The following is a 22,133-nucleotide window of genomic DNA, read 5'->3' as shown; positions in this document are numbered from 1 at the left end:
ACGGACACAGTTAGTGTCCAGTAAAACAGATCAAATGTGTCCCTCGATGTCCATGAGAACTGCTGCCTTGCCCCCTTCCTGCCCACCCTCGCCCCTCAGAAGAAGAGGCAGAATAATCAGACCTCTGGGTCACCTGACCTCCTTTTTACCGTGCGCACTTTGACAGCAAATTAAAATTAACAGAAAATTAAGAAAAGAGGGAGCAAAGCAGGTAGGAAAGGCCAGTGGGTCCACAGTTACACGGAGCTGCCCCAGCTTCTACTAAGGCTTCTCGATGCGCTTACTTATCAAGTAAGTCATGGTTAAATTGTGTATTTTAAGGTTTACCTACTGAGAAACTAAATCTGATCACTGGAAAGGGCACCGTGAGCAAAGGAGAAAACAGTTACTATAGAGTAGGCAAACAATTACTACCCAGAATACATAAAAATAAAACTCCTACAAATTTGTAAGAAAAGGACAACCTAAAGAGTGGAATGGGCAAAGGGCATATTCTGGTTATATCCAGACAAAACTACAATTCAAAAAGACACTGCACCCCAGTGTTCACTGCAGCAGTATTCACAAGAGCCAGGGCATGGAAACGGCCCAGACGCCCACGGGCAGACGGGCAGTAAAGGAGGCGTGGTCCGTGTGCGCAGTGGGATACTACAGTCACATTCTCCTCGATGTCACAGAACCCAACCAGGCTTTGAAGCAATTCCGTGAGGCAGTTGCTGGGCAGACATCCTCAGGAAACTCTGCCAAACCCTGTGGCTCCTGCTGCCCCGCCCTGCAGCCCTGCCCTGTGCCCCCCACCCCCTCCCATGCTGCAGCCTCCTGCCCTGAAGCCCTGCCCTGCACCCAGAAGCCCCTCCTGCTCTTCTGCACCCAGACCACAATCACACCAAACTTCTACATTCAGTTGAAACAAATCTACTTTCTCTGGCACACGTGTCGTGTGACACTATGACTTTAGGAAGATACTATCCAAAGAGTAAAGATGACTATTTTAAATCAACAGCAGGAATGACAAGCACGTGATGCTGAGGAAGCTACCGAGACTTTAAACATAAAGGACTCACAAAAGTTTGAAGATCTGATTAACAGTGATGCCAGATGCACACTCAAAATGGAACTATATGATTGACAGCTACTTAAGTTTTGTTTTCAGAAACCTTCTGACTCTGCAGAAATCCACTCCTCTGACTAAAGAAATGATAAAAATTTTAGCAAGCTGGCAGACAGTAAGAGACTTTGAAAGCACAGGTTATTACTATATGTAAAATAGATGACCAGTGCAAGTTCGATGCATGAAGCAGGACACCCAAAGCCGGTACTCTGGGACAACCCAGAGGGATGGGGTGGGGAGGGAGGTGGGCGGGGGTTGTTCAGGCTAGGGGACACGTGCACTCATGACTGATTCATGTCAATGCATGGCAAAAAACCACCACAACACTGTAAAGTAATTATCCTCCAATTAAAATAAATTGATTTTGAAAAAAAGCACAGGTATATAAAGGATGGAAACTGCATTATTCAGGTCTTCACAAGAAAATACCTTACATGCTATACTTACAGCTCAAGTCAGATAGCAACACACAAGTTAACCTTTAGTTTCTCCCACGATTCATGGAGTACTGACCTACCTTTTAGTGAAACTGCCCTTGTACACTGGAGAAGGCAATGGCAGCTCACTCCAGTGTTCTTGCCTGGAAAATCCCATGGACGGAGGAGCCTGGAAGGTTACAGTCCATGGGGTCGCATACAGTACGTGGGGTCGCCAAGAGTCGGACACGGCTGAGCAACTTCACTTTCACTTTTCACTTTCATGCATTGGAGAAGGAAATGGCAACCCACTCCAGCGTTCTTGCCTAGAGAATCTCAGGGACGGGGGAGCCTGGTGGGCTGCCGTCTGTGGGGTCGCACAGAGTCAGACATGACTGAAGCGACTTAGCAGCAGCACCAGCAGCCCTTGTACACGAGCAAAGGTGAGGAGCCGTGGACGTGCCCTCCCAGAGAGGCTACCCCGCTCCCCTTTCCACACCAGTGACCCCGGAGCTGCCCCCTCGCCAGACCCCGCTGCGGTGTTTGAGCCACAGGTGACCAGCTGCCCCCGGAGAGTGACACCAGGAGTCCCCCAGGCAACCAAACTAGGACTTGAGCGGGGTGTCACTCCCCGCCCGGGACAGAGGCGGGTTTGTCCTGAACTCGGGTCGCTGTGATGAAAGGAGACTCCATGAGAACACAGGACGCCGCCCTGCGCTCTGTGCAGACAGCAGGCTTGTACTCGACGCTGATATGGCTAGTATTCCTTCTCCCTGGTTCCCCACTGTCAGGCACTATGAGAACTTTACCCCAGACTGTCTCCTCTGCCTTGAAACAGAGCATTTCAACTCTCCTTTCCCCAGCCAACTGGAGGATTTCACACCACTCTGACACTCATTTTGATTTGATGGTGCTCAGCGTGGGTGAACACCTCAGCACCATGATGGCACGAAAAGACCAGTGGCAAGGGGACTGCACAGAGCTGTGAGATGCCTCCGACACCATGCGGGACAAAGTCTGTTCCTCCTGTAACCCCATGATCACCCCCATGTTTATGAAGGAGGACAAAGCCACAGCCGCAAAAAAACTAGATGCTCCAATAAATGCAGAGGTGAATAAACCCCTTTACAATCAAAGACATGCACTCCCCTGCCTTCAACAAGGAAGCATACACCAGGACACATAAACCGTCCTAAGAGTCTGCAAGAAAGTGAAGTCTCTCAGTGCTTTATTTCACCCCATTTCAAGGAAGAGCCACAGCTACTCAGAGATGGGGGCAGGGAGGCCGAGAACAAAGTGCCGGACCTGCAGCGCAGACGCAGGGCCTCCCTGGACACCCGGTTCTCCTACTTTCTGGTCCTCCGCAGCTCGTCCTGCCGCTGTGGGCACAGTCACTGTGTCTACGACTGCTGCTGAGAACGCGAAATGCACAAAAAGGGAGGCAATCGCGACCTCTCAGGTTATTCGCAGGGGAGACACAGACTTCACAACATCAGGAAACCAGGATTCCACCAGACGCCGGGCAGGGACTGACGGGAGCAGAGCTGACAGGGGGTCCACGCAGGCGGCGGCCGGCCTCACCGAGTCGACTCGAAGGGCAGTGGGAGAGCCGACCCAGAGCAGAGGACGGGTGGGGACAGCGAGGCCACCGCCGCGGGGCAGGAGGGCGCGAGCCAGCTGCGGCGGAGCAGGCACCGACGCCCGAACCGCGGGTAGGAGACTAAGTGGAGAAGGCGATGGCAGCCACTCCAGCTCTCACCTGGAGAACCCCACAGACGAGGGGCCTGGCGGGCTGCAGGGGGTCACGAAGGGTCGGACACGACTGGGCGACTTCACTTTCCTTCTTTCTATAGTTCCTTTTGGAGAAGGAAATGGCAACCCACTCCAGTGCTCTCGCCTGGAGAACCCCACGAAGGGCCTGGCGGGCTACAGTCTATGAGGTTGCAGAGAGTCGTACAGGACTAAGCAACTAACACACACACGCAGGAGACTAAGGGATCAGAAGGTATTCTACAGACAGTAGTTGGAGGACTTGAAACGAGGGGAAAACCCTACCTACAAATGGGGAGAAGGTCTTGAATGAATCAACAGGTAGACAGATAAATAAATCTAATGCAATCCTAAATTTTAAAAGGGGAGAAAGTCAGAGGATACTAAAGGGGAATTTGTTTAAAAAAAGAAAAAACAGCCCCTCTTCTTGGTAATTTTACTTTTTCTTGGTAACTTTAAAGTATACTATAGTATCACTGAAGTCTGGATTTTCAAATATAAACTAAACTTCTTCACACATCTCATAAGCCAAACTAAGCTTAAGACATTTTTTTAACAAATTTTTTTTAACAAATTCCCTCTACAACAATCTTGCTTCTATTCTGATGCTAGTTCCTGACCTGCCATTAACTAAGAACCAAATAAAGAGGTACCAAAGCACTACAGCTTTCACTGCTATTAAAAACATAACTTGAAAACATCAAGGTACAAGTAACACTCTACCATCACATCACAGGAGAGGGAAGGGCCAACCTTCCGAGCAATGTTCAAGGCCTTTCATACACCATCATCTCTGGGTGTTTTCCCAGGTTAATTTCCTATGTGCTTCTTCCTGAATATATTCATGAATATACAAATGTACCGCTGGTCCACGTGGCCTGGTGTTTTATAAATACCTTAAATGTTTTTTTTAAATACTTACTGACATTTTGAGTATCCTCTCAAACTTTCAGCAATGAAAAATATGAAGATAACTAAATAAAACGTATCTGTGTGGAAGTGGAACAAGTTTTTACTATGTCAGCATCTGATGACCACTAATCAAATGATAATTTTCCATCAATTTGAAGGGGATTCCCTGATGGCTCAGCAGCAGGTAAAGAATCCAGGTTTGATCCCTGGATCAGGAAGATCCCCTGGAGAACCCCATAAACAGAGGAGCCTGGTTGGTTACAGTCCAAAGAGTTGCAAAAGGTTGCAAAGAGTCAGACTAAGCACAACACGAATTATTCCTAAGAAGGGAATAATTTCAAGTATTAAGCTAGTAATTTCTTTATTAACTTAGTTCAACATTTTCCCAGGAGGGGGATTGTCAGAACATCATAATGGAATTAATTTAGCAAATATATACATAAAAGCACCTTTCATGGATAGAGAGAGGTTCCTTTCCCTTTACAGAAAGCCAAATTGCTTCCCTTGAACTAGGAATAGGCCAGCCTCTAAGGAAGGCAAACATAAGGATACCGAGTGAACAGCTTAGCAAATCAGATTCAAATCAATTTCATCTGACTCCTCTTCCTGGTTTACTGTCCTTCCTAATTAGAGGAATTCAGTTGTTTCTTTGTTCTGGCTGCCCAGCCTCTAATTCGTACCTAACCGCCCAACTGGTCTCCGTCTTGACTCCACAGCCCTCCGGTTGCCACCAACTTCCTGCCTGGCGTGCTCCAGTTTCTCCCAGTCCTGGCTCTCACCTCATCCCACTCTGAAATCTTTCAAATTTTACAATGCAGAGTTCAGACACCAGGCCCAGACCCCCGGCTGACAGTGAGCACCTGGAGGTCAGACCTTCGCCCTTTCGCAGAGTAAACCCCCCTCACCCGAGGCCCTGGATCTGCCCTGCCCCCTCGGGGCCTGCAGTCCACCACTCAGCCCTCCAGGACCTCCGCCCGACGCAGGGATCTGCCCCGGGGCCTTCGGACTCACACAGGCGCTTGGGCGCCATCACCTGCCTTCCCTGAACTGCTGGTCCGGACAAGAAAGGTCCCAGGCCCTGCAGGAAACACAGACGTGCACGGGGCGTGATTCACACCTTCCAGAAGCACACATTCCAGGAAGGACGCTGAGACAAGCACAACCACGGGGCCAGTGGATAAGCACCGAAGGCCTAAAGAAGGAAGAGGTCTTTGTGTTTTTTGTACAACATGTGAGCAGAGCCTTAAAGGATAAAGATGATCTTTAACCACAGAGATTTAACAACTGATTAAAAAAAAAAAAAAAAACAGGCATAAAAATAGTGAGAAAATCACAAAGCAGAGAGCAAAGGATACAGGGAAAGGATACAGAATTTACCAAAAAATGAAGAGTTGAGCTGTCAGATGAAACTAACATTTAGGGGAGAGTAAAGAAGCGAATCTGGAAAGGTGAGTCAGGGTCCTGACTGGAGGCACAGGTGAGCCAGGCGAGATGATACAAACTACAGCTCACGCCTGTCTCCCATCTTCTGCAATTCATCAAAACCGAGAGAGTTTTCAGGCACAAAGATAGACCTGTGTTTAGACGATCCGTCTACTCACTTTGAGCTACTTACCGATACCCTCAAATCTCTGTCTTCAACCTGTGAAGTGGTGGGACCCAGGGGGGAAGTGGGGCGAACAGTGAAGGGGAACACTGGAGAAAGGAGGGTCCCAGCGTGGACAGAAGCCCCGGATCACCCTTCAGCTGCTGCAGATCCCTGGAGAGCCAACGGCCGAGGCGAGGCCTGCAGGCGGCTGTGCCTTCCCAGTCCAGAGAAAGCTTAATGTCAAGGGCTGGGCAGCCAATTGGATCCTCTTTCCAACTATCTCGCAATGCATATGCAAATATCCCCCCAGACTTCACAATGAAGAAAAACTGGTGTCCAGGGCTGAGTCTGGAAACACTGACATTCCGAGGTTGACAGCCCACCTTGTGAACAGAAGGGGCCTCGGACGGCAGCGTGCCCACCCAGCACCACGCCCAGGGGGTCAGGGCGCCCTGCACCCTGAGTGCATCTCTGCGGCCCAGGTGCCTTCCCATTAACTGAACCACTAATCACACGCCCAGCTCTCCCTCCGCAGCCAGACACTTGACTCCTAGGCCACGTCCTGTGCATTTTAACCCAGTTCACCCTGAGACCCTGCGCTTGCCATCTCAAAGCATACAAAAATGAACCCAGACTCAGTCCAGGACTTCAAAACTCACTTTGTCAAGCTGCCTCTTCTGGTACTATTTATGATACACACACGTATATATGTATATATATATTTTTAAGGTGGGGGGAGTAGACATGGTGGGAAAAGGGACCTGGATTTATTGGTAAGCTCCAAATTAAAGAAAAAGATAAACAAAAAAACCACTGAGAGAAGGACTTCCCTGGTGGTTCAGTGGTTGGGACTCCGTGCCTCCAGGGCAGGGGGCATGGGTTCAATCCCTGGTCAGGGAACCAGGATCCCACACGCCATGTGGTGTGGCCCAAATAAATAAGAGCCTTTTTTAAAAAAAATTACTGATACAGTAGTTTTAAAACGGCCATGCACACTCTCTCAGGTTAAGAACATCACTCACACGCAAAGGCTGCTCTGAGGGACAAGGAGGGAGTCAGCCCGTGTTATCAATGGAAATAGGAGGGTCATGGAAAGAGGAACAGATGAGTCATGGCACTTTTCCTGAATGCGGGCCAGCTTGGCCAGATCCAAGAGACAGGAAAGCCTGGTGTGGCAAGCCCCGGGGTGAGCGTGGGCTGCAGGAGGGGCGGGCAGAGCGAAGTCTCTGCGGGGGCCCCGGGCTGTGGCCTGAAGCAGAGCAAACTGTGGCAGGGCGGGGGCAGCAGTGAGTTTTCACACTAAGAAGAACACCCTGAACATGCCCCAAATGTGAGACCAACAAAGCAGCACACTCACAGGGACCACTGGGTTGGGACAGAACTAACACTAACACTTAGGGATACTATCCTCTTCCACTGGTCTGAAGCCGAATTTCCTCTTCGGTTTTTACTCAATTCTTATGCAGAGTTGTGTGTGTGTTAGTTTCTCAGTCATGTCTGACTCTTTGCGACTCCATGGACTATAGCCCGCCGGGCTCCTCTGTCCATGGGATTCTCCAGGCAAGAATACTGGAGTGGATTGCCATTCCCTCCTCCAGAGGAATTTCCCAATCCAGGGATCGAACCCTGGCTTCCTGCCTCGCAGGCAGATTCTTTACTGTTTGAGCTACAGGGAAATCTCTAGACTTATATGTACTTACCTCATTTATTTTCACTGATGATAAACAGTGACGTCGATAGTACCTGGCCAGCAGCTGAGCTGAGAGGCTGTCTGTGCTTGCTAGGAGGGGCTGATTCTTAAGCATAAACTGCCCCAAGAGCTGCCCACCCCCGGAGCGGAATGATGGGAGCAGCAGGGCTGGACTCCCATCATAAATAAATAAAGCTTTAAATTAGCAACTCTTTTCTAAAAAGACCATGTGGCATTTCTTCTTGTTGCCTGAAGAACGCAGGACTGCTAACCCAACAGAAGTAAAAAAACAAAACACCATGCCTACCACCAAGAGCCTGACAGAGAGGTACACGAGGCAGTGTGGACTATTAGGGAATGCAGTGGAATGTGGAGGAATGTGCACTAGCAAATTCACATCCTTGGGCTTCAGTTTATTCTCACATTAAACGAAAAGGTCAGTTTAGACGACTTTTTAGGTTTCCTTCCAGCTCTGAAAGTATCTGATTCAGTGAATTACGCACTTAAGGTCTCCTAAGGGAAACCACAAAATAAGGGTGAGTGGAAACTTGATTCTGGAACAGCTGTTCTGGGGGAGCAGTAAGATACAAGCTGCAGATGACGTACGTACAGGACGGCCTGGGTGCCCGCGTCCCTCTAGTGCTGATACAATACAATCCCTATACAACCTTAAATACTCTGCTCAGAACACAAAGACCAGAAATCTAAAAATCTTTGGTGTGGTAAAGAAACTGGAAGAAAAAAACAAAAAGTATTTAGATCATGCTTGTTAAATTTTAAGCGTAAGTGATCAGAAGCAAAGATGAGGTCATCAGACGACCCTAATCCAGTAAGACTGGAGTCCTTTTGAGGATAGGAGGAGACACAGGAAGGTGGCCATGAGGCAGGTCAGAGACGGGGATGGCCACCCATCACGCAGGGCCCAGAAGGGCCACCAACATGTGGGCTGAGAGCCAAGGGCACACGCTCCCGGGAGCCCTTACGAGGAGCACGGCCCGGTGGACAACCCGACTTCTGACCTTCAGAACAGCGCGTGTAAACCTCTGCTGTCTGCAGCCATCCAGTTAACTCGCTGGGGCCACCCTAGGAAACTAACACAGGAGGTGCTACGTGCTGGAGCCCAGGACCTGGAGCTGCTGGGGCCTGACCCCAGCAGCCAGGTCTGGTCCTGGATCCCCGGGAGGGCAGCACCGGCAGTCCCAGCCCTGGGCTTGCTGCTCATGGAAGAGGCAGCAGCCACTCCCTGGGGGCTGGGTGCTGGGAAACTGCCAGAAGCTCAGACTCCCTCCCACCTACCCACCCAATACCACTGAGCACGGTGTAATACATGCCTTCCGACAAGAGAGAGAGACAGAGAGATCAGAATGACGAGAAGACTAGGGGGAGAACCACCTGATACAATGCAACTCATCATCCATGGCTGATGCCCTGAACACTCTGGGGCTCAAGATGACAAAGTGAAGCTGAAAAGAGTATGCCATTCAACCATCAAAATACTTATCAACTGGAGAAACTTTACTAAAACTTTCAGATGTAGACAAAAAATGTTTTTAAAAAATGCCGTTTTCACTGAATACTTCCCATTACCATGCTCTTCTAAACGTGTCTTAATGTCAAAGACTGTTAAAAAAAAAAGAAGTGAATCTATAGGTTACCATGTGACATTGAGAATGAAACATCAATTTACTGCTATAAAACAATCCACCAGGAAGCATTCTCTTTGTACAATGTTTTTCAATTTACTTGTATTTGTTAAGTAGCAAAACATGCCTAAACATGACTATTTAAAATAAGGACGTGCTATTTGCCTGAAATAAATTACCTACTGTCTGGTTCTGGGTATCTTTACGACAGTATGCAAACGTATCACATTATTTTATTATAGGGCCCAGCAGTTAGACAGACAAGGCAATGGAAGAGTCGCAACTCCTTACATTTCAGAGGTATGACAGTTTTTCATAAACATGTCTACATGTTTTGTTTTCCCAATAATAATATAATATATGATATGTGGCTTTGTTATGGTTATGATCAGAAAGAAATTAGAGTAATTTTCCAGGTAAACATGGGAATATGAGAAAAACAACAAATAAAAAAAAAAAGAATTGGAAGCATAATAGAAATATACTAGAAAGAATATTCTAACTTTTTCCATTTTTCAATTAGTATTTAAGTATCTTTTTGCAGCTCTCATCTTTTTTTTTTTGGTCCAAAATATAACCCCCAAGCCTCTTGTGGTTTTTTCCTGAGGAACTAAGGTTTACTGCCCCATCCCCCGAAAATATAGTAAAAAATTAACTCCTATTGGGAACAATTAAATTATAAATATGAACAACACAGGGCAAAAGGGAAGAACAATTAAGGCAGAGAAGACAGAAATGGCAGCAGAGCCAGAAGGAACCTGTTCCAATACAGCTGGGCCAGGAGAGGGTAGGCAGTGAGGTCTCCTGGCAGAAGAAACAGAGAAGAAGCGGGTTTCCACCACCAAACGTCCTTAGAGAAAAAGGTGAAACGAAATTAACACTACGGAGCCTCCTACCCTACTTCTAAAAATATGCGGTCACTTACTCCTCCAAGCAATGATGGGACCCGAGCTGGGAAGACTATGGTCTGAACAAATCGAGTAGCTCAGCCAAGGTCACAGCAGAGAAGAGAAACCTGGGCCTCCGTCTTTTTCACATCGGGTAAACACAGAAAATTGTATTTGTGCAGCGAGGTCACACAAAGAGAGGAGGCTTGTGGCAGCTGGTGGCAGTAAGCCCTGAAGCCCCAGGCCCCACCCTGAGGGGTCACTATTTCTGCCCACCCTGAACTTACTGGGGCTGGGCTGGGAAAGCGTGTGTAAGCTCACAGCTCTTGCCTTTTCCATTGCATTCAAGCTCTTTCCATTATCTACACCCAGGTCAGTGGCAGCTAACTCTACTGAATGCCAAGGAAAGAGTTAGGCAACCCCCAAGCACACCCCAGGTCCCAAACACCGAGATGGCAGCCTCTCCTTACAATGCAGGCCCTTTTTAGAAGTTTGGTTTTTTTTTTAAAAACTGGAAAAAAGTCTTTTATAAAAAAATACTAAGTCAGTTTTTCTAAAAAGACAAAAATCTGTGCATACTCTTACTCATGCCAGAAATTCTTTCTAAAGGCAGCAAAGGCAGCCATTCCAGAAGACTTAGAACAAAAACTGCTAAAGAAACACACCAAAAGACATTCCTTCCAGTCTTATCTGTCGGTTAAGCAAAGATAAATGTCTGACATCAGGGTCCATCTTGGCTTAGCATCAAGAAAGAAGCTGAGAGCTGGCACATCGCAGGATGGGTGAGGGGGTCCCCCGAGGCAAGAACAGCAGAAATCCCTAAAAGTCTAACAGAGGTTGAAATGTTATGAGGTCTCTGAGATTATACACAAGATCTGGCAATGAATAACTGAGCATTATTCTAAGAGGATTGGGGAAGATCAAGAGATTGTCACAGGGATCAAAGGACCAGGAAAGACTAAAATGCCGCCCTGGAAAATCCCTACCAGCCCAAACACCAATCCTAGACTCAGGTTTAGATCTGTGTGTTACCTTCCAGGGCAGGAGGGGGCCTCCAGCCTGACTCTCAAGTTTTACCGGAAGAGCCACACCCACCTGTTCAGGTATGCCAGTGGGTGCGGTGGCAGTAGCTGCAGAGACCACAAGGTTCACAAAGCCAAAAATATTTACTCTCTCACCCTTCTGAGACAAAGTCTACAAGCCCCTGTTCTATATGAAAGCAACCTGGAATGAAAAAGTTCCTTCAATGACTCACAGTGATTATCAATAGAAGGCCACCAGCAAGATTCACAGAAAGGGCTGTTTCCACTAAATAATAGAAAACACGTACATTTCTAAAACTCGATAGACCAATTAAATACCAATTTTGTGTTCCGTTCATTTGCACACTATTCTGATGAACACACTCTGGACAGCTATTGCCAAACAGCTGGTTGTATCAGTTCATTATATAAATACTGTGCCAGAGCTAGTATTTTAACAAAGGTTAAAAAAAGAAGCTATCCTGCTTGAAAACATGAATAAATGCTTCAAGGCCACCTATCTGTTCTCCTCATTCCCACTGCTCACTGAAAACAATGAAATATATTCTGTTTTCCTTAAAACGGAAGATATATAATACACAGAGATAGTCAAACTATTTAATCACCAAAAGAAAATGAGCAGTCTACAGGTTTTAGAACTCTAAGAATGAACGGTCCTACGTTAGTTCTATGTATAAGTTTAAAAATTATCAACTGTTGTATCCTGCCAATAAATTTGATTACTATTATATAAATTCCCTTTAAAACTGAAGGGAGAAGGAATTAAGTTGAAACTTTCAAAAGCATGAAAAAACACTTAAAACGTCTTACTATATATTTATAAAAATGCTGAAAAATAACTGCTGATAAGGCAAGCCAAAGCAAACAATATTATAATTGCCATTTCCAAAACAGTATATTACTAACTTTGTTGCCATATTTTATATATGATGTACTAGAATACCTACCCACACAACTCTTGAGCAAATATTTGAAGGAACAAATATTTTAATTTGAGTGAAACTAGTTATGCAGACAGAGTATCACTTTGTGCATCTACACTTCACATTTTTTTAAATACCAAAGCCTATTTAAAAAGAAAAAAAAAATCAAATGAAACAAAACCTAAAAGGAATTTCTGGGGACTTACTATCTAATTAAGCAACTTCTTTTCCAAAACTGCAGTAAGTAAACATTTCTGTCCCCTCTAGATGCCCTTAAAGGGTGGCTTCGTTTGTAATACTAGAGAGATACATTTTAAAACATCAGACAGTTTCTAGAAAAAACAGCTTTGGTTCCAGGAACAAGCTCACTGTAAATGTAAAAGCCTGCAGAAGTCTCACTGTAGTGACTAGCATCTCAGACCACTTATTTAAATGAAAAAGAGAAATCTACATTTCAGTACATACACAATGGTCAAGAAGAAAACACGTGAATATTCCGAAAAAATCAGTGCCTCAAACTGCCACCTGCAACCACCAGAAACACAGAGGGAGGGGAGTAAGAGGTGAGATACTCAAGCCCACATCCTGGTCGTGTGAAACTGCAAAACTGAGTTCTATTATTCGGGGACGTTAACACCGAGGACCCCAGTCTCCCCTCCTCCACTAGAACGCAGCCATCATACCAGGCGTGCCTTCCTCATTCTTGCAGTAAGTGCTGCTTTACTGGGCTGGAAAAGGGCTCTCGAGATGGTCCAGCCAGAAGCTGTGAGTGGTGGAGAGGCGTGGAGGGCAGCAGGTGCGATCAGGATCAGTGGACCCCAGCAGAACAGCAGTGCGGATTAGCAAATGAGTCTGCACCCGGGGGGTCGTCTTCACTTTGGAGACTGCAAACCACTTTTTGTTTATGGAAAGCGCTCCAAATTAACTGTAAAAACGCTGAAGGATTTGGAGTCTTAAGAGTTCTCGGTTTGCATTTTCACACGATTTCAAAGAACAACCCCCCCCCCCCGCACCCCCACAAACATCAGTCACACCAACTGGGGAGCCCAAGGTACAGCTGAACCTTGAAAGGCGACGAGCACCGGGGGGGGGGGACGGGGGGGGGGGACGGGAATCCCAGGGACCTGCCGCCGTCCCCCCCACTTTATGTGTTTAACTGACCAGCTCCCCCCATCCTCATTTTCGGATTTATCTCACAACTGTCCCCTCCTCTCCCTAATCTTGAGTGTTTACTCCGCAAGCCCCGCCCCCCAATGAAAACCTCCGCCCCCCTCCCACTGGCCCCGAGCGCCGGAGGAAGTGCCCGCCCCCCACAGCCGGAGCCGCGCCGTCCTCGCCGCCCATTGGCTGCGGAGGCCGTCCGTCTGAAGGGGGCGGGGCCGCCCGCGCCTCCAAGAAAGGTCCGGGGCAGCCCCCGACCCCCCCAGAGAGAGAGCGACCAGCTTCCACTAGGGGTACCTTCGCCTTTTAATTTCGCCGCCCTCCTCCCGTCGGCCCCATGCAGTTTAAAACTTTTTCAAAGCTCTCACCCAGTCCAGGGCCAAGTTGAGGATGCTGCGGTTTTAGGAGTGAAGCAAGCTGTGGACTGGATCTCTGGAAATGAAATTCCTTACGTCTTCTGTTAACCTGTTTTGGCTGCACGGGCCTTCATCAAGGGTTCCGGCCAAGAATACTCGGCGTCCATTTACCAGGAGTCACCGCAAGCATTACAGAGTTAACTGTATCTCGTTTAACTATTCACCCTTTTCAGTCAGAATGTCCCAAAGGTACTATAAATTTTTGAGGGAAAGTGCTAAGCCCTTCTCCGACCACACCCTCAAGAGCTCACGCTCCCTTACAGAATGATCACGCACACATTCTTCACTTTATTCTGTAACGCAACCTGGCGAGACGCGCAGCTGTAGCCTGAAGGGAATATGCATACTTCTATAAACTGCAAATTCCTTGGAGGAGGAATTACCAACAGTGGTTCTAATTATGGCGGGCACTCAGTGCTCTACAAACTATGGGTATTTGTTTCAACTGCATCCTTATGATCAGTAGCCTCAAAGCAGAGGAAAAATCATTTCGTTTCTGCAATGTTTCTTTCAATTGTCACCAACAACGCTCAAGGATGGAAACATATCTTACTGTAAATAACTATTTTTAGTATCCGTCCCTAAGTACAGCTGGGCGAGAACAAGACTCATCTGTTTGAAACATCATCTCCCAAGGCCTAGTTTACAGGGAAGAGGTGACAGGAGCTCTTAAATCTCACGGCAGCATCCTTCCCTAGGTTGTGTTCCCTTCCTGACACGGGACAGTGTAGTCTTATCACTTTTTCTCCTTTTCCCCTTTGAGCTCCCTTTCGTCTCTGATTTTTGGCCTCAATGTTCAATGACTTTATTTCTCTTCTTTTGCCACTAGCACTACCACCATTCGCTATTTGCCTTGCAATCATTCTCTCTGACGTCTCCTAGTCCTGACAGAGCCCCAGTAAAGCACATTCTCCAAAAGGTCGGTCATCCTCCCCGCACTCCAGCAAGCCAGTCTGCAAAGCTCCCACCACCCACTTCTCCCTGGAAGTTCGTTCAGCCCAGTCCCGCGGTGGCCGATTGACAGCCGGACCCAGCCAATCTGCGAGGAATAAATAAGAGGCGCAGCCAATGAGCGTGCGCCGGAAGGCGGGACTTCGCCAAGTTCCTCGGGTCCCCAAACCCAGACCTGTTGCGCCGCCGCCGTGGCCGCCGGAGTTTCTTAGTTACGGCGGCGGGCTCGGGCGCCCGAGCCGCGCGGGGCACGAGGCTCTCCCCACGGCCCACGAGTGGCCCGAAGTCCCCCGGCCGCGCGCGTCCCCGCACCGGCCTCCCTTCCTCGACCCACCCACGGCGTGATCCCCAGGCCGCCGCGCGCGGGCCCGACCTCCCCTCCCCGCCTGGCTCCGCGGGCAGCCCCACCCGGCGGGCCCCCGGCCCGCGTGCCCAAGACCCCAGCGGCAGCGACTCACCAGGAAGCGGAGAGGTTTGCGTCCTCCGGCCCGCGCAGGACCCGGCGCGGGCGGGCGGCTCAGCCAGGCGGCGCCGCGGACAGGCCCGCTGGGCCCGGGGCTGTGGCAGCGAGGCCCGGAGCGCTGGCCACCTCCCGCCGCGCCGCTCCGGCGGACGCTGCAGGCGCGGGCACCCACCCTGCGCACGGCGAGGCGCGTCCGGAGCCAGAGCCTAGCTGCGGCCCATCCTCCCACGACTCCCGCGCCTCCTCCCCCGGCTGCGGCTGTCAGGAGTGTAAACATCCCGGCATCCCCGAGGAGGGGGCGGGGGCTGGGGCCGGCCCCGCCCACGAGGGCGCCGGCCCCGCCCCGCGCCGCAGGCCCCGCCCCCAAGCCGGGCTAGGATCGAGATGCTTGGCTGATACCCTCAGACCTCAGCGTCAGAGCCCCAACGTCCCCCGCTGGCGCCCAGGCAGGTCTTGGGGAACCTTCCTGTGGTCAGGCCCAGCCCTAGTCCCCTCTTTCCGGCCTCCTTCCCTCCAAATCGGGGGTCAGCTGCCTTTTGAGAACTTTAAATACCCAATGTTCAAGCGGTCAGCCGAATTGGTACGTCGCTTTCTTCTGGATCATCGAGTTTTTTATCCCAGCCTAGAGGACAGTGGCCTTTAGGACATTTCTAAGAAGTGAAGTACCTGGCTTGGTCCTAGGAGTATTTGGTGGTGGGTGGAGGGGTATGTATTACATCCCAGAACCCTAGAACATGGAACTGCAAAAGGAATGCTGTGAATCCAGCCGCTTCCCTACTTCGGTAACCGGCGGACACGGCTAGAAAGGGTCAACCTCACCTTGATTTGAATCTCAGGTGGTGCGTGAGCTTGCTTAGTCTCTTCAGTCGTGTCCGACTCTTTGCAACCCTCTGGACTGTATCCTGCCATGCCCCTCTCTCCATGGGATTCTCCAGGCAAAAATATTGAAATGGGTTGCCAATCATGCCTTCCACCAGATCTTCCCCACCCAGGGATCGAACCTGCACCGCTTAACGTCACCTACATTGAAAGGCGAGTTCTTTACCACTAGAGCCACCTGGGAGGTTAACTCTGACCTGGCAGGACAAGTTATTTCACCTCTCCTGGAGTCACACTCTGTAAGAGGACAGTGGTAATAATACCTATCTCTAGGGCTTCCCTGATAACTCAGCTGGTAAAGAATCCTCCTGCAATGCAGGAGACCCCGGTTTGATGCCTTGATGGGGAAGATCCCCTGGAGGAGGGCATGGCAACCCACTCCAGTATTCTTCCCTGGAGAATCCAGGACAGAGGACCCTGGCGAGCTACAGTCCTTGGGGTCACAAAGAGTCAGACAAGACTGAGCCACTAAACACAGCACTAGGGCTACACTAGAATTCAATGACATACAGCAAAATGCTTAAGCACAAGAGCCTGGCATAGAAGAAGTGTTCATTGAGTAGCTGCTATTACTCCTAGGGCCTGTTCACTAGTTTGGCTCCCCAACCAATGGATTTGAGCCAAGAATGAGTAGATTATAGCTCAAATGCTTGAAATGTTAAACCTATGGAATTAACATTTAGAAAGTTTATTTTTAGAGAGAAAATAATTCAAGATCTCAGTAGAAGACTTTTATTTCAATGGCTAATAAAGTATGGCTAAATCTGCTAAGCACTGTTCTAAGAAGTAAAGCAGTTACCAAGACACAAAGTCCCTGATATCATGGCCTTTACATTGTAGAAAAAAGACAATAATAATACAATAAGCCAATAAATGCATGCAGTGTCAAATGGTGATTCATTCAAAAATAAAGCAGGATGTGAAGAGTCATTGGAGGGGTGACCAAATCCATTTGGGTTTGCAGAAAATAGCTCTGCTATGGAGAACAGACTTCAGGGCTGGAAATACTAAAATGGTTAAAAGATTATTATAAGGATCAGGTAGAAGATATCGATGACTTAGAGCATTGTGCTACAGTGGAGGTGTTAAGAATGGTCAGGTCCAGATATGTTGTTATGGTGCAGCCAACAAGATTTACAGATGAATTGAACGTGGGGTAAGAAGGTAGGCAGGGGACTTCCCTGGTTGGGCTTCCCTGGTTGTCCAGTGGCTAAGACTCCATGCTTCCAATGCAAAGGGCCCGGCTTCTGTCCCTGGACAGGGAACTGGATCCCGCTTGCTTCAACTAAAAGGATCCACATGCCACAACAGAGATAGACGGTCCCGTGTTCCACAACTGAGACCTGGTGTAGCCAAATAAATACTTTTTAAAAAAAACTAAGTACACAAGAATGAAGCCAGTGAAGTCAGCATTTGAACCAGATTGCTCTGTCAAGTCACACCAAACCAAACTCGGTCAAATAAGAACAGTGTCACTTGAGTTATACACAGTTATACACACCTGGCGGGAAAAATAATGGGGTATTCCCAGGGTGAAGATATTTCACCCTGGTTAAGGTTTTCAAAAACTGTCTTTTGTAACACCTTTTAGAAATGTCCATAGATAGATAATAAAACAGCCCTAATTAAAGTACACATTCTGGTGTACAGACTAGATACTTCATTGATATAAGGAAAATACGTATTTCTTATGAACACTAACAGGGAAATGGATCAAAATGAGCCCATGAAGCCCTGGAAGATTCCTATCATGGCTCTACTGGTGCCCAGAATGTTGACATCATCATCTTCACCTTGAGTTCACTTCAGTCGCTCAGTTGTGTCCGACTCTTTGCAATCCCATGAATTGCAGCACACCAGGCCTCCCTGTCCATCACCAACTCCTGGAGTTCACCCAAACTCATGTCCATCGAGTTGGTGATGCCATCCAGCCATCTCATCCTCTGTCGTCCCCTTCTCCTCCTGCCCCCAATCCCTCCCAGCATCAGAGTCTTTTCCAATGAGTCAACTCTTCACCTGAGGTGGCCAAAATATTGGAGTTTCAGCTTTAGCATCAGTCCTTCTAATGAACACCCAGACTGATCTCCTTCAGAATGGACTGGTTGGATCTCCTTGCAGTCCAAGGGACTCTCAAGAGTCTTCTCCAACACCACAGTTCAAAAGCATCAATTCTTAGGCACTCAGCTTTCTTGACAGTCCAACATACATGACCACTGGAAAAACCATAGCCTTCACTAGACAGACCTTTGTTGGCAAAGTAATGTCTCTGCTTTTCAATATGCTATCTAGGTTGGTCATAACTTTCCTTCCAAGGAGTAAGCGTCTTTTAATTTCATGGCTGCAGTCACCATCTGCAGTGATACAAAGCTACAGCTAAATAGTGTACAGTGCTTCAGAAGTTGTGAAGACTGTCTAGATACAATGCACTTTCTCTTCATGACTTTTCATCACCTCTTTGCTGGTAGAGAGGTCTGTGCCCCTGCCCTAGGCCCCTGGCCTGGAGCAGATGCTCATGGAAAAGCAGAGAAAAATAGTGAAAGTACAAGTCGCTCAGTCGTATCTGACTCTTTGCGACCCCATGGACTGTACAGTCTATGGAATTCTTCAGGCCAGGATACTGGAGTGGGTAGCCTTTCCCTTCTCCAGGGGATCTTCCCGACCCAGGAATTGAACTGGGGTCTCCTGCATTGCAGGCAGAGTTCTGGCCAAAGAGGCTCCTCTGGTCCCAGGAATCATCAGAGCAGAGTCCAGCTTTAACTGCTTGTCCCCTCCCCCCAGGCTCCCACCAAGTTTCCCACCAAGCTTGGTTCAAAAATGCTTGCCTGACTCCATGAAATGCAGTAATTACTGTCCTTTATATATGTGTTACTTAGTGTTTAGTCCTAACTACCAGGCAATACATACCATTAACTAGCAGATTGACTTTTCTGTAAATGATATTTGATTATGACACTTAAAACCTTTCAGTTAACACCCAGTCTGTATGTTTTGTTGTTAATGTAGCTCTGCCACGCACGCATGCTCAATCGTGTCTGACTCTTTGCGACCCCATGGACTGTGGACCACCAGGCTGCTCTGTCCGTGGGTTTTTCTAAGCAAGAAATACTGCAGTGGGTTGCCATTTCCTCCTCCAGGGCATCTTCCTGACCCAGGAACAGAACCACGAGTGTCTCCTGTGCCTCCTGCACTGACAGGTGGATTCTTCACCACTGAGCCAGCTGGGAAACCCATAGTTCTGCTGGCCCAACACAATTAAGAATAAAAAAGTAGAGACCGTATTGATTATCAGAACCATTTTCTTTTTAACCTGTAGGTTAACCCAGATCTGCAGTCCCATATCGGGTTCAGAGTCCATGTAACATCTCTGTAAGGAGAGAAGCTTGCTAGAAAAAAATGTTTTCCTGATGAAGGATGATGAAGTCATATTAAAAAGAATTCTCCTTTGAAAGAGATCCTAGCCACTGGGATAGACCAGAAAGGTTTAGCCTTCCTGACTCATACATAGCCCTGGCAACAGGTGTGCGTACAAAGCTGCCAGTGATCCTGGCAGCCACTGAATCTGGCAGCGGAATGGTGACAAGGCTTAGTCAAGCTGATGAAATGTCTGGACTAACCTGGGCCAAGAGGAGGAGGTCAAAGTGCAGCCTGCAGACAACCCCAGGGAGATCCCTTTCCCCTGAGCCTGGCCGCGGTCACGGTACAGTAACACAAAACCTCTCTCTCCCAAACTGTGAGAATGCTCAGAAAAAACGTCTGAAAGCTGCTTTTCCACTCTCAGGACCTCTTGCATTGAATTATTAACAGATCATGCAGATGAACTACCCTTTCAAACAGTAAAGTCTGCCTTCATTTCATCCTCTCATCAAACCCCTGGAATTCAAAGTCATGGAAAGACAACTCTGCTCTGCCCCAGTTATCCAGTTCTGTATTTGGAGAATACAGTTCCTGGTTAAAAATAGCAGCATACTGACGGTGGCCTTTTCCTGGCTATTTTTGTAGTAGTTTTAAGACTGAGGAAGCATTTCAACATCTTGTGTGTGTGTGTGTGTGTGTACACATATATACATATATGTGAAGTGAAGTGAAAGTGGCTCAGTTGTATCTTACTCTGTGTGTTTCCACGGACTGAAACCCGCCAGGCTTCTCTGTCCCATGGAATTCCCCAGGCAGGAATACTGGAGTGGGTTGCTATTCCCTTCTCCAGGGGAGCTTCCTGAGCCAGGAATTGAACCTGGGTCTCCCTCATTGCAGGCAGATTCTTTACCATCTGAGCCACAGGGGAAACTCCATTTAAATGTATGTATATATATTTAATGTAAAGATGAAGCACAAGCTGGAATCAAGATTGCCAGGAGAAATATCAATAACCTCAGATAGGCAGATGATACCACCCTTATGACAGAAAGTGAAGAAGAACTAAAGAGCCTCTTGATGAAAGTGAAAGAGGAGACTGAAAAAGTTGGCTTAAAGCTCAACATTCAGAAAATGAAGATCATGGCATCCGGTCCCATCACTTCATGGCAAATAGATGGGGAAACAGTGAAGACAGTGAGAGACTATTTTTTGGGCTCCAAAATCACTGCAGGTGGTGACTGCAGCAATGAAATTAAAAAGACACTTGCTCCCTGGAAGAAAAGCTGTGACCAACTTAGACAGCATATTAAAAAGCAGAGACATCACTTTGTCAACAAACGTCCGGCTAGTCAAGACTATGGTTTTTCCAGTGGTCATGTGTAGATGTGAGAGTTGAACTACAAAGAAAGCTGAGTGCCAAAGAATTGATGCTTTTGAACTGTGGTGTTGGAGAAGACTCTTGAGAGTCCCTTGGACTGTAAGGAGATCCAATCAGTCCATTCTAAAGGAAATCAGTCCTGAGTGTTCATTGGAAGGACTGATCATGAAGCTGAAACTCCAATACTTTGGCCACCTGATGTGAAGAACTGACTCATTGCAAAAGACTCTGATGCTGGGAAACATTGAGGGCAGGAGGAGAAGGGGACGACAGAGGATGAGATGGTTGGATGGCATCACTGACTCAATGGACATGGGTTTGGGTGGGCTCCAGGAGTTGGTGATGGATAGGGAGGCCTGGCGTGCTGCGGTTCATGGGGTTGCAAAGAGTCGGACACAACTGAGCAACTGAAGTGAACTGAACTGAATGTAGGGAAATGTAATATTTTATATTGGTTGCAAAACAGGAAAGGAGCAGCACAACTAGCAGTTTATATCGTGATTGCCTCTGGCCAACAGAATTTAACTGAATCTCTGCTTTTTTTACTCTTTCCTGGTTGGCTGGTAAAGAATCTGCCTAAAGTGCAGGAGACACAGGAGATGTGGGTTTGATCCCTGGATCAGGAAGATCCCCTGGAGAAGGAATTAGCAAATCACTCCAGTATTCTTGCCAAAAAACACCCCATGGACAGAGGAGCCTCTTGGGCTACAGTCCATGGGATCGTGAAGTTTCAAATGACTTAGCAGCTAAGCACAGCACAGCACAAAAGCCCGACGGCCAATATGCAGTGGGCAGTGAGTCAAAGCAATGAAGGAAATACACTCAGGCGTGATTTCCCTTTTCACACTTGTACACTCCACTCTTGGTGTGGGGCCAAGCTGAGGCCACTTCCCAGGATACACTTTCCTCCACACTGGTGGCAGTTCCGCAGACCTATGCTGACCGGGAGCCCTGGCGATACAGTAATCAAATCCCAAAGATGAATTTGAAGCATGTCGGTTTCTCTGGACTATTCTGTGTGTGTGTATCTACCCTGCAAGGGGGATGCTACAAGTACCCTGTGACCTCACAGAGCTGGACGGGAAGATCTCGAAGAGTCCTCTCTAATTTCTGTCACCTTGAACCTGCCTGTGCTCTCGCTTCTGCCTTGCGATGCACCAGATTCTTTCAGGTCTGAACAGTTGAAGCAGTTGTCTCTTCCTTACGCAGGAAAGAAATGGGAAATGACGTCTTTTGTCTTACTTTTAGTATTTCACATAGATAAATGGAGTGGCTGCCGTTGGACTAGGAGTCTTCAAGTGCATTCCTAACAAAGTCAATAGGAAAGGTGAAAAGCCACATCCAGTGTTGTTCTCCTCTTTCTAATCTCTGCTTACACTCAAGCCTTTGCTTAAAATATACATCTCTTTTCAGCTGTTCTACTTAAGAGCGGAAGTACATTTAAAAATACCTCGGTGATGACTTCTGCAGCAGTTCAACTGCATGGTTAGTGTTCCATCTATTTGGAAATACAGGATGTGAGTAAAGCCAGATTTGGAATCATGCCAC

The 22,133-nt window shown here is 47.9% G+C and overlaps 1 protein-coding gene across 2 annotated transcripts in view; it reads right to left on the bottom strand.

Annotated features, from left to right (window-relative positions):
* NEK7 (NIMA related kinase 7) overlaps nucleotides 1-15,249 on the bottom strand; it is a 138,293-nt gene extending 123,044 nt beyond the window's left edge. Inside the window, exon 1 of one of the 2 annotated variants that reach the window (XM_019976442.2) lies at nucleotides 14,970-15,249. The gene's annotated coding sequence lies outside the window, so the exon portion shown is untranslated. The remainder of the gene's footprint in view (nucleotides 1-14,969) is intronic. The other variant, XM_019976441.2, reaches the window with a different exon arrangement.
* Nucleotides 15,250-22,133: the final 6,884 nt, after the last annotated feature.

The sequence above is a fragment of the Bos indicus genome, chromosome 16 (assembly GCF_029378745.1).
Source record: "Bos indicus isolate NIAB-ARS_2022 breed Sahiwal x Tharparkar chromosome 16, NIAB-ARS_B.indTharparkar_mat_pri_1.0, whole genome shotgun sequence".
Taxonomy (NCBI): domain Eukaryota; kingdom Metazoa; phylum Chordata; class Mammalia; order Artiodactyla; family Bovidae; genus Bos; species Bos indicus.
This window is presented reverse-complemented; position numbering and strand designations above follow the sequence as displayed.